The 15,863-nt window shown below is 44.4% G+C and overlaps 1 protein-coding gene across 1 annotated transcript in view; it reads left to right on the top strand.

Annotated features, from left to right (window-relative positions):
- PNKD (PNKD metallo-beta-lactamase domain containing) overlaps window positions 1-15,863 on the top strand; it is a 58,487-nt gene that overhangs the window by 19,548 nt on the left and 23,076 nt on the right. The window lies entirely within an intron of this gene.

The raw sequence follows: 15,863 nt of genomic DNA on the forward strand, positions 1-15,863 counted from the left end.
ATTACTATTATCAGTGCACAACTTGCGCTGGGGGCTTTGAACCCATCATCTCAACTGTCACAGCCACAAACGGAAGAAAGCAATAGCAGTTCCAGCTTAGAGATGAGGAAATGGGTTGTGGGAAGTTTTGAAACACTGCCCAGTTTGCATAGTGCCAAAGTCCATGTTTTTTCCATTACACCAAGGCTGCTGCTGGTAGATGAACAGCTTTATTTAAGGTGCTTATCTCCTGTTAATAGCTACAGGTCAACACTACTACTAAATATCTTTCACAGCCTGTTAATGCTTTTCCATTTTGAATGGACAAGGATTGTCTTGACTAAACAACGTTAGAAATGAACACAGCTAGATACCCAGGACAACCTGAGCACTTCCTGACTTCAAACCCATCACTAAGCACTTTTCCTGACAGTTATCTCCTGTGGGCAGTCCAGCTCTTTAACAGAGTAAGACTTAGAAAGGAGGAGTCCTTGGATTTACTGGAAGCTCATTTGCATACTAAGTATAAGTGAAAGCTATGTGCTTACTAGTGAGCATAGCAAGCAAGTAAGCAAAGTTGCCACTTAGATTGTGTATTTCAGACCAATCAAAACAAATGTTTTTAAAATTGCCTCCCCATCCCACCACACACACACACACACACACACACACACACACTGTATGTTTATTCATATAGATAGATATAATGTAAGTCCACCATGATGGTGGACATCATGGCAGCTTAACTCCCTCTGTCACCCCAACCCTTCAATGTAAGTTTAGTTCCTAGGGGCGGAAGGCCTCATTTTAGGAAGTCCCCTCCCAAAGCGTGAGACCACAGCAAGAGCTTAAGGGGCAAGTACAGCTCTGCTCAATTTCTGTCTCCCCCTTGATCACGGAATAGAGTCCAGGGTGAATTTCCAAGCCTTGCAGAATCTGGCCAGATCTCCTGATGTCCCTTAATGCTCTCTACACTTGAGCCCCTTCTCCAGAAAGTACTTTCCCCTTTCTAGAACTGCAAGAGTGGCCTCCAAAGAGATTCGTTTTCCAGTCAGCAATCACATCTGCCCACTGGGAAAGTGGAATGTGGGGACACACACAGACAAGCCCCACACAAGCCTTTCTCCTGAGCCCATTTTTCTGATCATGGAATCAAGATTATAATTCTAAAAAGAATCTAAAACACCGACCCAAAGTGACGGTTTACAATAGGCATTCAATAAATGACGTCTCCTTCTCTTGACCTCTTTTTATCACTGTGTTGATATAAGAAGTATCCAAACCTGTAGAGAATTTTTATGAGTTTATTTGAGCTAAACTGATGACAATTGCTGGGAGGCAAAATCTCAACGGATTGAGAAAATGCTCCAGATAATGCTGGGTTTGCAGCTTATTTTACACATTAGAATAAAAGGAGAAGACATGGGAAGGTTACCTGAAAACTATTGGTGATAGATTAAGTGAGTGGGAGAAAGTAAAGCGGGGAATCTCTGGGATTGGATAAAAAGCAAAACAGAGAGACACTTCTTTTACAATAGTCAGTATAGGATAGTTAACACTTACAGCCCATGTAGATGGTATGGGGGGAGAACAAGATAACAATGAGGGGTTCTGTGGTCTGTGCTGTGGTGGTGGTTGTGCCCTGAGGGGTCTGAAAAAGGAGATTACTCTAAATTTTAAAGGTATGTTATCTTAGATGCAAAAAGGCAATAGACAGGCAATAGACTTAAGGTAAAAACTAACTTCTGTCAAAGAAGCTGTAGGCCTAGGACATGACTACCCACCATGATCCACTTTCAGTTAGGAATTTTTATGTTCCGACCATCCTATATGGTTATTTTCGGTCTCTGAGTTTGTAAGGCTCACTGTGCAGGCCTCCCCTGAGCTTGTCAGGTTTGGTATGTGGTCCCTTTTTCGTTCACAACTGAATAAAAGGAACAAGGGCCTTATCTGTAAGACTCTTAGCAGATTGTTAACTAAGCTTCTCCTGTGTGCCAAGCAGCAGGAATTTCTGGTTCTAAAGGTGACAACACTGAAAGCCACAGACCCTGTCCTCAAGAAACTCGTCTAAAGGTAACAGACCCGATAATTACAATGTTGTCGGCTTCACAAGTGCTGGGGTAAAGAAGTGTTCATTTGGTTCTGTGGGATCTCAGAGGACCAAGCTCCTAACCCGACATGGGGTGGGTGTGTTTTATGAAAGGATCTTCAGGGGCAGTAACACCTGATTCGAGTATTCTTCGGTGTTTGGGAATCAACCTCACCACTGGAGGGACAGGGAAGTTTCTCCAGGTAGAGGGAACAGCATCTGAAGCAAAGGGCTTAGGGCCTGTTGTCCCAGCAATCTAGGATTGGGCAGGTGGACTGGGGTGGGAGTGGTAAGAAATGGTACTGGGCAAAGAGGCAGGGGCCAGGAATTGAGACTTTTACCCCAAGAGCAATGGGGAAATAACATGAGACTGTCAACAGGCCATCTAGAGGGAGGCTGGGAGGATAGGGTGAGACTTGGCAGGGATACTGGCACACGGTTTCCAGCTTCAGCAAATAAAGATGCAGGACAACCATGTCAACATAAGAAATGTCAAACCTGTAGAGAAGTTTTATAAGAGTTTACTCGAGCCAAATTGGCAACAAATGCCAGGGAACAAGATCTCAAATGCTCTGGAGAATAACAGTTTGCAGCTTCTTCTATGCATTTCAAATTAAGGAGGGGCCATAAGAAAGGTTGGAGAAACCAAGGCAGGAATTGGATTACAGGATAGTGAACAAGATTACGTGCTCTCTTGAGGGTTAATACCCTCTTTGAGGGGTATTACCTCTGGTATTTCAAAATTGTGTTAACCTACATGGACAGCAATAATGGACAGAGCTGGCTTAAAACCTCCCACTAAAGAAGTTACATACCTGGGGAGTGACTCCCCACCATGACCTGCCCCATTTGGAATTTATAATCAGATCAGCCTGTGAAGTTATTTTCCACAGAACCCCCTTTTTTGTCCACAACCAGTTAAATTTGAACTTCAAACAAATAATATTTTTGTATAAGTATGTCCCACTGTCCCATGCAATATTAGGGAATACTTATACTAAAAAAGTATTTGTTGCTTATCTGAAGTTTAGATCGTTTTCTGGTGTCTTGTGTTTTTCTGGCAACCATGCCCTGGGAGGAAAGTGGGGGTAATGAAAGGGATCAGACTAATGTGTATTCTAGCGATGAAGTAGCCAAAATTCAGTGATTGATGAGAGAAGATGGATGGAGATTGGAAGGGTGGGTCCCTGGAGTGGTTCCCCTGAGCCCAGTTGAAAGCAGAGGGAGTAGGTGGGAAAACGTAACTGAATTGCTGGACCCGGAGAACTTTCTCTGCTGTCAGGCTGGTGGCAGCCCTAGGGCCCCACTAATCACCCTACAAATTCCTCCTGCAGTGTGCCCAATTACCGAGAGCTCAGAATTACCCCACCCAAGAGAGGTCTTTTTGTTTATCACTAACTTTCTCTAAGAAGTTGTCTTTTTTCAGAGCACTTTGTATTGACTGAATTGCAGCCTTTAACCCAGCCTGGGGTAAACGTGGCTCTTTCTCCTCCCACTAGACAACAAGGACAAAGTCTCATTCATCCCTAGGCCCCAGCACAGCCCTGCCCCAGCTGTTGAATTGAGGGAACTCTAATGTTCTACATTGCAATCAGCACGAGGCTCTCAGGCACTAGTGACAGATATATTGGGGGTGAAGGGGGAGTTAGAGCTTTTTTCCCTAAAAATTAGCTTTATTATCCATACACATTAGTTTATGGATAATAAACTTTCATCAACAAATAGAAAGTAGAAAGAATCATGTATTTGGACATCCCAGGAGTGAGGATTCGTCCTAGCTTTGCCACTGAATGTCCATGAGCGCGAGGCCCATCTCTTTATCTGTACAGTCACGTGCCACATAAAGATGTTTTGATGTTTTGGTCAAGGATGGACCACGTATGCTGTGGTCCCATAAGATGAGAATGGAGCTGGAAATTCCTACTGCCTAGTGACGTACTTTCCTAACATTGTCGTGCAATGCATGACTCACATGTTTGTGGTGATGCCGGTGTAAACAAAGCTACTGCTACCTGTTGTATAAAAGTACAGCACATACATTTCTGCACTATATAACACTTGATAATGATAGTAGATAACCATGCTACTGGTTTACGTATTTACTATGTGTGGGGACAGAGCCAGGAGTGCAGTTTCCAGGCTCCTGGCCTCATGTGGAAAGGTGCTGGCTCAGGTAGTAAATGGCCATCAACTGTGATTGGATGGCCATCAGCTGTGGCTAGTTGGCCGGCAGCTGTAACGAATGAGCCATTGGCCACTAATATAACTGCTGTGGCTACGCTAGCAGGAAAGTGGGGGGCTAGCAAGAAGATGGTGGCTGAGCCTGCAAGTGGTCAGTGAGGGTTGCGGATCGTGTGGCTCCTGCTTCCTGTGTCTCCAACCCAGCCGCCAGCGAGAATATAGTGGTATGACTCCCCTACCTATGGCTCCGTGGGTGTTCCTTTTTGGCCTCACCATGTCCTGCGTTCTTATGTGGCAAATGGGACAGGAGACCCCGCATGACACCCCGCATGACACTATGCTATTCTTTTTATCACTATTTTAGAGTATATTGTAAAACAGTATGTGGTGTTAGGCTGGCAGCCGTCTCATCCATCTCGTGCTTGCCGAGTGTCTTAAATACATGATTTTCTCTTGTGCTTGATTTATCTCATGTTGTCTTGTACAGTGACGTGCTGCACAGGCTTGTAGCCTAGGAGCGGCAGGCAGGCTATACCATCTATATTTATGTAAGCGCTCTCTGGGATGTCCACACAATGATGGAATCACTGACACAGTTTCTCAGATCGTATCCCAGTCATTTAGCGGTGCATGACTGCTAATGGGTCCAATCATAGTGCTCTTCTCTCTACATCCTATGACTTTTGAATCCTCAGATGAAATCATCTATGTGCAAAACACTGAAAATGGCATGAGGGGATTTCGTTCAGGACTCCACCCAGCTAGATAGAACTGGACGTGGGTTGGACAAGAGCTCCTCCCTCATGCGAGAAAGTGTTGCCCTTTGGGGAAGGCTGGGCCAGGAACCGGCTTGATAGCTACAGAGCTGCAACTAGGGTGCAGAGAGATGCTTTCCGGTCTCCCCTGACCATCAGAATCACCTGAAGGGCTTTTGATAACTTGGAGATTCTCGCAGGGATACTTCTTTCTAGGCCCCTGAATCAGAATCTTCAGAGGAGGCTAAAACAAATGCCCCCAAGTGAATCTGATTATCACCCAGCTTTGGTGCTAGACAGACAAGGGTTCTCTTGAAATCACTTTAGTGGCTGTGTGACGTTGGGTACATTACTTAACTTCTCTGAGCCTTGGTATCCTTTTCAAATGGGAGGTAATAATATAGTGTGGTAAAGATTAAAAATAGCAGTTTTCAAAAGCTTGGGACATAGTAAACACTGTCAATTATTATTGTTGGTGGTGAGCTAGAAGCCTAGCGATTGAGTGAGTAACACAACCTCAGTTGGGTCCGCGGTGTGGTTGCATGTGGAAGGCTAAGCAGGACCTGGATGGATGCATTTGCTGTCGCTCAGGAGGCCCAGGTCCCAGCTGTGTGCCCTCATACCTTGCCCTCTGCTGCCATGGACTTGGCCTCCTAATCCTGCCGACCTGTTAGGGGAGTCCCAGCGTTTGCAGCTACTTCCTGGACAAGAAGTCCTTTGTCCTATTTCACTTGCATTTGTCTAAACAACTCCATTCTTCCAAAAAAAAAAAAAAAAAAGCCAGCACCTATTTCTTCTTATCTTATTCCCAGCCCAAGACAATGGCTGCATTAGAACCTCTCACTACCAATAACTGTACCCGCTCCATAGTCTCAATTTCAAGCACCCCTCACCCTCACCACCATCTGCCTCTCTAGCCCAACAACCCTGATTCCAACAACTCTATGTTGATCCACACCAGGGTTGACAATCTATGCATCTTACGTCCTTTTCTTTGTCCCTCTCAGCCTCCCTTCCCTCCTTAACCAGCTTAGGCCCTTCATTAGAATCACTCCTCACTCTGCCCCTCTCTGCCTACGGTACTCAGGAGGCAAAACCCTAGCTCTGCACCCACATAACTGAACAGGAGGAGAATAACATATAAGGTGCTGACTGATCTCACTGTCAGCTCAGGAAGACTTAGGTTTTCCTGGTCCATTCCTATTAATATTCCCATCCTAGATAATGACTCTGCACTTTCTCCAATCTTTGCAAAACTCTAACGCCTTCTTCACAGCCCTACTCTCAACCTTGACCTTTCTTCCTAAGTCACTGAGGAAAGAAAAGCAATCAGAGAACTGCCACCCGTATCTCCACTTGGCTATCTAATTGGCAACTGCTTCTCAAACTTTAATGTGCAAACAAGTCACGTGAGGAGCTTGTTAAAACGCAGATTCTGATTTAGTAGCGTAGATTTAGAGACTCTGCATGGGTAATGAGCTCCAGGTAAGGCTGCTGCTGTGTAGACCACACTCTGACTGGCAAGCTCAAAGGCATCTCTACCTTAAAATGTCCAACGCTTAACTCCTAATCTACATCCCCATCCCCACCACAGCCTGAATGAGGAATCTAGCAGCTTCTTCCATCTCCATCAAGGATGCAAGACATACAGTAGGAGCTGGAGAGAGGAATATCAGAAGGATCTCCAGCTTTGCAAGTGCTGTCCGATAGAAATAGGACGTGAGCCACATAAGTCATTTAAATTTTCCGGTAGCCACATTTAAAAAAGTAAAAAGAAACAAGTGAAAATAATTTTAACAATATATTTAACCCAATACAGTTAAAATATTATTTAATCAGTATAAAAATTAGTGGGATTTTTGTTTTCATGCTAGGTCTTTGAAATATGGTATGTAGTTTACACTCACAGCACATCTTGATTTGGATGTTAACTTTTCATCAGAAAGAGTGGATGTTTATTTGGATTTTATAAAAAGTACAGTTGAAAAAAAAAAATTCACATACCTGAGTTGTATATGGGAATCAAACATATTTGAGTATTTTCCAGTAACTGAAACAGTATAGATTTGATTTTTATATTTAAATTTTAATGAATTAAAATTAAGTAAATTTAAAATTCAATTTCTCAGCTATACGACCTACATTTCAAGTACTATTCAATAGCCACACATGGGAGGTGGATACCATATTGGACAGCTCAGACCTATAGCAGTTATGCTATGGTCATCAATGGGGGAAAACTATAACGGTCTGTGCCACAATTCATCGCGGACCCCACCCCCGGGAGGCCTGACCTAGGTAGGGCCTGCACTCAGTACTTTTTACTGAAATGAATTTATTCCCAAATCAAAACTCACTTCTACGAACAATCAGTTCCGAAACATGAACACTAGAGGGCAGGATCTGGCTATCATCACTGGGCAAGAAAAGGGGAACTAACAATTTTCGAGAAGGGGGGAAGACCATTCAGCGCAGTGTTTTTCATATTGCTGGACCCATAAGTAAAATCAATTAAGTGGCTCATAGAAACATTTTTAAAAATAGATTAGAAAAAAATGAGAATGTAAGCACTACAGTCGCCCTCCGTATCCTTAGTTCTCAGGTGCTGCGTTTGGGGACTCAACCACTGCAGATTGAAAACGTTTGGAAAAAAATGTTACGTTGTTGCTGTCGTGTCCTGTGTAGGTAGGCCTATTGGCTGCGTCTGTACTGAACATGTACAGACCTTTTTTTCTTGTCCTTATTCCCTCAACAATACAGTGTAACACCTATTTACATAGCATTTGCATTGTATTAGGTATTACAAGCAATCTAGAGATGATTTAAGGTATGCAGGGTAATGTGTGTGTTATATGTATGCAAATACTATGCGGTTTTATGTAAGGGACTTGAGCATCCAGACTTTGGTATGGGGGGGGGGTGTCCTGGAACCAATCCCCCGTGGGTACCAAGAAATGACTGTATTACTGTTTTGGGTAACTTTGTTTTAGTTTTCTTTGTATATGTATTGCATATGGGTCTTGATGAAAATATCTTTCTTTTTGTGAGTCATGGTCAAAAAAGTTTGAAAATCACTCTCATCTCCCTTACCTGCCGTTAAAGATATCAAACCCATAAGGGGATAGCGTTGAAGCTAGGAAACAGATACATGAAAGCTGGTTATCCTGTTTTCTCCTCTTTGTTTAGATGTTTTAAACTCTCCATAATAAAAAGGTAATTTAAAGATAAACTGAGCTCAGAGCAGTAAAATGGCATACTCATAGGCTCACAGGAGAGGCAGAGCCAGGACTAAAACCCAATCCTTTAATATTAATTCAGCAAGTATTTCTGAGGGGCTGACTATGTGCTGGGCAGTGCTAAGCAGTGAGGAGACAGGAGTGGATAAAATAAGTACAGCTCCTGCCGTCTTGGAGCTCGCCGTCCAGTGGGGGAAGCAGGCATTAGCAACTAACCTCACAAGTAAATATATCATTACAAGTGGTGATACCTTCACTGAAGGAACACAGACTCGGTGCCATAAGAGAGCAGCACATGGGGACCTCGTTTAGGTGGAGAGGCCGAGGCAGCTGCTCTGAGAAGGTGACATCCAAGAGTAGCCTGAGTCAGAAAGGCAATGCGTGTGTGTATGGGGGTGTGTGTGTGTGTATGACTGTGTGTATGCATGTGTGCATGAGTGTGTGTGTATGGCTGTGTGTGTGTATGGCTGTGTGTGTGTATGACTGTGTGTATGTGTATGACTGTGTGTGTATGTGGCTGTGTGTGTTGTGTATATGTGCACACGCATGCAGTGGCAGCCATGCTATGACCCTTCTCCACTGAAGGAACAAGCTGCACGAAGGTGGTGGAGACTACGTGAAAGCTGAAAGAGCTTGGGTTGTTCTGGAAACTCCAAGGAGACCGGTGTGGCTGGGAAGTGGTGACCACTGGGGTGTGGCCTAAGAGGAGACTGGGGAGGTGGGCAGGGGCCAGGTCTGTGGGACTTCTGGGGCTTCATTAAGGATTTTGGATTTTATCCTCTAGGGAAGCCATTAAACCCAAAAGAACATGATTTGGGACGTATTTTAAGAAAATTCCCTGGCTCTGAGTGGAGGATGGGTTAGGGGTGGAACATGAGAGCAGAGAGGCCATTTGGGAGCTGTCCCAGTCATCAGGTGAAACGTGGTGGCCAGCCTCCACCTCTGGAGTCAGTCTGCTTCCCGTCCACAGCCACCCCAAACCCACATATCTTCTTTAGCCTTGTTGGGCTGACTATCTTCTATTTGCCTCCCCATATCCATCTCCACCCTTCTCCACCATGCTCAGAGCTGGCCAGTGTGGGTACATTGAGGGGCTCTTGGTCCTCCATCTTCAGTTGGGTTTGGCCACAGGAGAGGAGAGGAGGCAAGGAGCCAGTGGGGTTGGCATATTTGATCTTCTCCCTTCCTGAAGGGTCAGCAAGGACTGGCTCATCCCTCAACCAAAGGTGACAGCTCTAGTCGGGTGGCCCTATCCACACAGCTCTGTCCCCCAAGTTCCACAACCGTTCCCTCCCCTCACCTGTCAGGCCTAGAGGTGGTTGACAGAGAATCACTGTCACTAGCCCTGGGGAACCGCACTGCCCCTCGTGTTTCCTATACCCTGCCCATGGCCGTGTAGCGTAGTAGTCCTGTCATAAAGCTCTCCTCAAGTTACCAGTTCGAGTGTGTCGCCTGTTTCCTGGCAGACTTCCTACCCTGACTGGCAATACAGTATCAGCGGAAGGAGCCTAGACTTTCAGGTCAGATAAAACCAGGACTGAATTCTGGCTCTGTCACTTCTTAGCTCTATGCTGGAGTATATCATTTAGCCCCCCAAGACTCAGTTGTTCATGTCTAGCACGAGGGCACCATTACCTTCCTTACAGCGTTAAGACAAGGAAATAACATGCGAGGGCTTGGTGCAGGCCTAGCGCACAGTAGACCGGCATACTTGCTTGTTCCGTTCTTCCTTCCCCCACAATTGAGCAGACACTTATTATCCTACATGGGTCAAGCAGAGTGCTCGGCACGGGGGTGAGGAAAGACCAAGCTGCACAGGGCACCGGTCTACCTGCAGAGAAGTCACAGTCCTGTAAAGGAGATACGGTGTCTCCTCCTCTCCCATTCCCCCATCGTGCAAAGCAGAAAGGAGTGAGGGTTACTTTTCAAACCATTTTTTTTTTTTTACACTGCTATTTGGCAGGCATTTTTCCAGGGTCTGTAGATGGAGTAGTGACCAGCATTGCAAAGAGCTGTGGTGATCAGAAAGGGGTTGAAAGAGCAGGTGGAATTTAATTTTAGCTTTAAAGGATGAAAAGGTCTGGCATATCAGTCTCCCTGGGGACTGAACTCACCTCCTCCCTTCCTCGGAAAGCTTGCAGAACTCCCCAGACTGTGAGCAGCCGGGCCTTAGTGAGTTACTCCTGGGAGTGATTTAGATCACCTCAGGTGTGCTGGGACGGAAGGCAGCTTGAGAAGGGTGCCTTAAAGGATTTCCCCAGGTGTGGTGGGGCAGGGGCTGGAGGGGAGCAAAAATCCCAGGAGTACTGGGACTTTCAGTCGACTATAGGTCGACTGAAAGGGGGGCACGTGAGGGCACTGGGAGCATAAAACACTAGAAAACTGGGTTTAGACTGCATTGTTAAATCAAGCAAACGTAAATTTAATTGTGTCGACACTGGCTTTGAACAGGGGGCAGATGTGATTTGGTCCTGAGCTTCCAAAGGCTTTGTCTGATAACTATGTAAGAGGGCTGGGGGCTGGCGCTGCCTGCAATGGGCCAGGTGTTAGGACTCAAGGCCCTAAATTTGGGTGACAGCAGTAGGAGGGTAAAGATCACGCCCTCAGCATTCACCCATAATATATCTATTGGAGTACCTACAAAGAGCAGACACTGATGTTACAAGAATAATACAAGATACAATAACATCCATGAGCATTTAATGAGTAACAGTGATGAACGGGGCACTGCGTCTTTTACTTGGCTAATCATAGCTAATCCTCAGAATAGCTTCATGCAGGTTATCGGTCCCTTTTGCAGAGACTGAGACTCCCTATATCTGCCCCACCACTGGAAATGACCGGGATGAACATGGGCATTTAGACTTAGAACTCAAGAGGAAAGCAAGGTTAGACACTTCTCATTGGGAGTAATGAGTAACATATCAAGTGATAGCTGACGTCAGGGGAAGCAGTGAATATAACGTAGGAAGAGGAAAGGGTCCCGTAATGAACTGCAGAGTCTGGGCATGTGAGTGACAGCAGCAGCAGGGGAAGCTTGTAAGGGACGTGAAAGGAGAACCAGAAGAGACGTGACAGGGAAGGTGAAGAAAGAAGAAGCCTCTGCCCAGAGGTTGAGTGACAAGGACTGAACAGTGACAAATGGGTTTGTGGTTCAAGGGATCAGAGCCAAATTAGGATGGAAAGGTGTGTGGGCAGGAGCTCAGTAGAGTGGCCTGAGACTGGGTGGGAAATGAGCGGTAGAGGCAATAAGGAGGACTACTTTCTTTGTTTTAATAAAATAACATTTTTGATTAAAATAGTAATACATTTTTATTACAGAAGTTCAGAAAATATTTGTAGGTATATTTTTTAAAAAGTGATACTCTAGGTGGCTGGTTAGCTCAGTTGGTTAGAGCGTGGTAACTTAAAACACCAAGGTTGCCGGTTTGATCCCCGCATGGGCCACTGTGAACTGTGCCCTCCTTAAAATAAATTTTTTTTCTAAAAGTGATACTCTATGAGTCCATCAAAGATCATTGCTGATGGCATTTCAGTTTTTTTCTATGAATTTTTGTTTACAGCAACCATGTCAATGATACAAAATGTACACAGTTTGGTATCCTATTTCCCCCCCCCCCCCACTTTACAATTAAAATGTAAAATTTACCCACAGTACTAGTATGAGTGCTTTTGGCGGTGGGTATCAAAAAACGTAACCAGAAGTGGCTTAAGCAATAAGGACAATTTTGATGTTATATAATGAGAAGTTCAGGGGAAGCGTCATCCAGATTGGTTAATTCAGGGGCTCGGTCATGTCTTCAAGGACACTGGTTCCATCTCACTTGCTCTGCCATCTTCAGTGCATTGGAATATCTGCTTGAGGTGTTCCCTCATAGTCCTAAAATGGATGCTGTAGTTCCAGGCATCACAGGCAGATGACAACATCCTGGAGCAAAAAAAAGAACACGGTTCTAATGTATTCCTTTTCAACAACTAGGAGGTCTCCAGCCTTCCCATCTCATAGCTGTGCAACCTGGAGCGATGGCTTGATCTCTCAGTGCCTCAATGTTCTTATCTGTACAATGGGAATTATAACCATAGTTGATTCATAGGGCTCTTATGAGAGATGAGAGTTAATCTGTGTAAAGCATTTACAACAGTGCCTGGCACATGATTTGTGCTATATAAATACTTGCTATTATTATCTCATGGGAAGAATTGTGTCATATTCCTGGGTCAAACCAATCATTTCGTTGGGCAATGAATGCCCTAGTTAGCTTGGCCCAATTGAGACCCACCCACCAGTGCTGGGGAGGGTCTCACTTAGAACCTATGGCAGTCCATAGGAAAGCCGACAAAATAGGGGTTAACAAGGATAAAAACTAAGAGTAGAGATTAATAAACCAACAAGATCTGCCTCATTTGGTTTTTTTAAAAACCTTTATCAATATGTGAACACAATTCTATTTGTGTGTATTCTGTTTTGTTGTGGTTTTTTTTTTTTTACTTTTTATTTTGAACGTATTTGACTTGCAAAATATTTGCAAAAAAGTACAAGGAGGTCCCCTACACCTGCCACCTAGCTTCTCCAAATTCACATCTTACTTACGATGTTTACCCGAAAATAAAACTAGGTCTTATATTAAGTTTTGCTCCAAAAGACGCATTAGAGCTTATGTTCAGGGGATGTCCTCCTGAAAAATCATGCCAGGGCTTATTTTTCGGTTAGGTCTTATTTTCGGGGAAACACGGTAGCTACAACATCAGTATCAAAAACAGGACATTAACATTGCTTCAGTTCTAATAACCTCTCCACAGTCTTTATTCAAATTTTGCCAGTTGTCCCCCTCGTGTCCTTTTGTGGTCCAGGTTCCAATCCAGGATCGCACATTGCATTGGTTTCTAATTATAAACATTTAAAAATCGCACAGAGGTTCACAGAACCTAACTCTTCCTTTATTACCAGACCCTTCAGCTGTTTACACAGTCTCACCATTGTGTACATTTCAAATGATAACTTTGGGGGTTGGATCTTTTAGGGAGATCTCTAAAACAGAATTACTGAGTCATAAGATATGAACATTTTTAAAGCCTTGATGCATATTGGGAATTGTTGTCTAGAAAATTGTACCAATGATACCACCACAAACAAAATACCTGTCTTCCCATGTTTAAAAACCTCCAGGATTTTATTAGTGTTTAATCTTTGCTATTTTGATAGATGAAAATCATATCTCATTGTTTAGCTTGCATTTTCTTGATTTTTTTTTTAAGGTTTAACATTTTTTTTTCACATAAATTAGCCATTTATCCCTGTACTAATTGGGGTCTTTGTGTTTTCTGTTATTTAAGAAGGTCTTTATATGTTAAGTAGATTAACTCTTTGGCAAATTTGAGGTAAATATTTTCCACAATTTTTTGGCTTTTCCTTTTGTTCGTGTTTTTTTGTTTGTTTGTTTTTTTAACATATAGAAGATTTTAAAATTTTGAAGTAGCCAAAAGAGTAATTCTGTCCCTTTTTAGGTCATCAGTTGCCTTTTGTCTGAGTTTAAGAGTAGTAGGTACCTATTAAAGAAAATTAGAAAAACATTTTTACTGCTTTTAGCCTGAGAAAGTCTTCCACTATCAGAGATTGGACATGTATTTAATTTCCTTCTAATATTGTAAGGATTAATTTTGTCCTTAACACTTTAATTCACCTGGAATTTATTTTGGTGTACTCTGGGAAGCACAGGTCTAGATTGCTCTTTCCCAAATAGCTAATCAGTTATCCAAGCACCATGTCTTTCCCACACCATTAATAACTAATCTTTCTACTTCCCGCTGTCTCCGTCAGCTATTGTTGCAATAATGCTGTGTAACAAGCAAATCCAACACTAAAAAGCATACAACAAGCATGTCTTTCTCTCTCATGCATCTGTGGGCAGGCTGAATTTCAGCTGATCTAGGCTGGGCTCTGCTGGGAGAGGCTGACTTCCAGGTGGGGTCAAGGTGGCTCCATGTGTCTTTCATCCTTAGACCAGCAACTATCCAAGGGGTGTTCTCGTGGTAAAAGGTACAGACACAGAGACCAACTTCAACTACAATAGCACATTTAAGGCCTCTGCTTGTATCATGTCTGCTAACAATCCATTGGCCAAAGTAATCACAAACCCAAGCCCAACCTCAACGGCATGGGGAAATACATTTCACCCCCATGGAAACGGTGCATGATCACAGGGTAAAGGGTTTGTTTACAGGGAGAGACCAAGAATTGAGAACCAAAATGCAATCTACCACACCCACAGAGGCAGACTTTCAGGAAACTAGGCTATGTTAAGATAAAGGCAAGACAGAATCTACAAAGGGACCCAAGTTCAAGGGAAGTTTTTAAGGCAGGGAGATACTCAAGTTACTTATTGGGTGAAGAAAAGTGGTGGCCAGGAGAAACACTGCTTGAAGATATGAGCAAGAGGGGCAATAGCACTTCCTCTAAAAATTCATATGTAAGTAGCAAAATTGTAGAGGGGTGGGTGGGCACAGAACTTATTTCCTCTAAGAAGGATATCAGCTGAAAGCAAAGGAATAGGAGCTGGGCCTAAGGTTTCCAAAAAAACAACTGTGGATAATGAGAGGAGACCTCAGCCAAGTAAAAGTACCGCCAAGCATTGATGTTGGGGGTCCCAGTAAGGCCTGAACTGTAGCGGCCCTGACTCAAGTGGGACAGTTGTGGATTGTCAGATTGGTACAGGCAGGTCTGGAGGTTAGCAGGCAAAGGTTGGAGGGACAAGGAAGTGTGTGGAAGCTGAGAGCTGGTCGTGATTCAAGGGACTGAACTTGAGTTCTCACAAGGAGGGAAGCCATGTGTCATGCAGGGAGTCAGGCGGGGTCCCCAGTCCCGCTCCCCGCATAAGACCACAGGACATGGTGAGGCCAAAAAAGGACACCCACGGAGCTATAGATAGGGGAGTCATACCAGTATATTTTCGCTGACGGCTGGGTTGGAGACACGAAGCAGGAGCCACAGAATCCGCATTCCACACTCCGCCGCTTGCTAGCTCAGCCACCATCTTCTTGCTAGCCCCCATTTTCTGCTAGCGTAGCCACAGCAGTTATATTAGGGGCCAATGGCTCACTGGTTACAGCTGACGGCCAACTAGCCACAGCTGATGGCCATCCAATCACAGTTGATGGCCTTTTACTACCCGAGTGAGCACCTTTCCACGTGAGGCCGAGAGCCTGGAAACTGCACTCCTGGCTCTGTCCCCACACCAGGTTATCGTAGCCACTTTTGCAGTTGGCTAACTTTTCAAAATGGAGCTAACTTCTCCACGCTGGTCCAACAAGATGTGTCTTTTTTCCAACATTCAAACGGTTCCGACCATGTCAGTTTCTTCATGATTGTGTTATTGTCATCATCACTGTGGTTCCCTGAATGCCAGCCAAGCACCAGGCATGAAGCTTGAGCTATGACGCAAGGATGAAGGCAGGCTCTCAATCCTAAGGGGAGCTCCCAGGTCAATTGGGAAGGCAGGATTCAGACACCAGGGACACACAGGCTGAGATGGCAAGTGGATAAGGAGCAGACTCAAGAATCCCCACCCCCACCTGGAAACCTGGAAGGAGGCTTGCTCTTTGTGAAGCTCGAAAACCATCACATCA

The sequence above is a fragment of the Rhinolophus hipposideros genome (assembly GCF_964194185.1).
Source record: "Rhinolophus hipposideros genome assembly, chromosome: 6".
NCBI lineage: Eukaryota > Metazoa > Chordata > Mammalia > Chiroptera > Rhinolophidae > Rhinolophus > Rhinolophus hipposideros.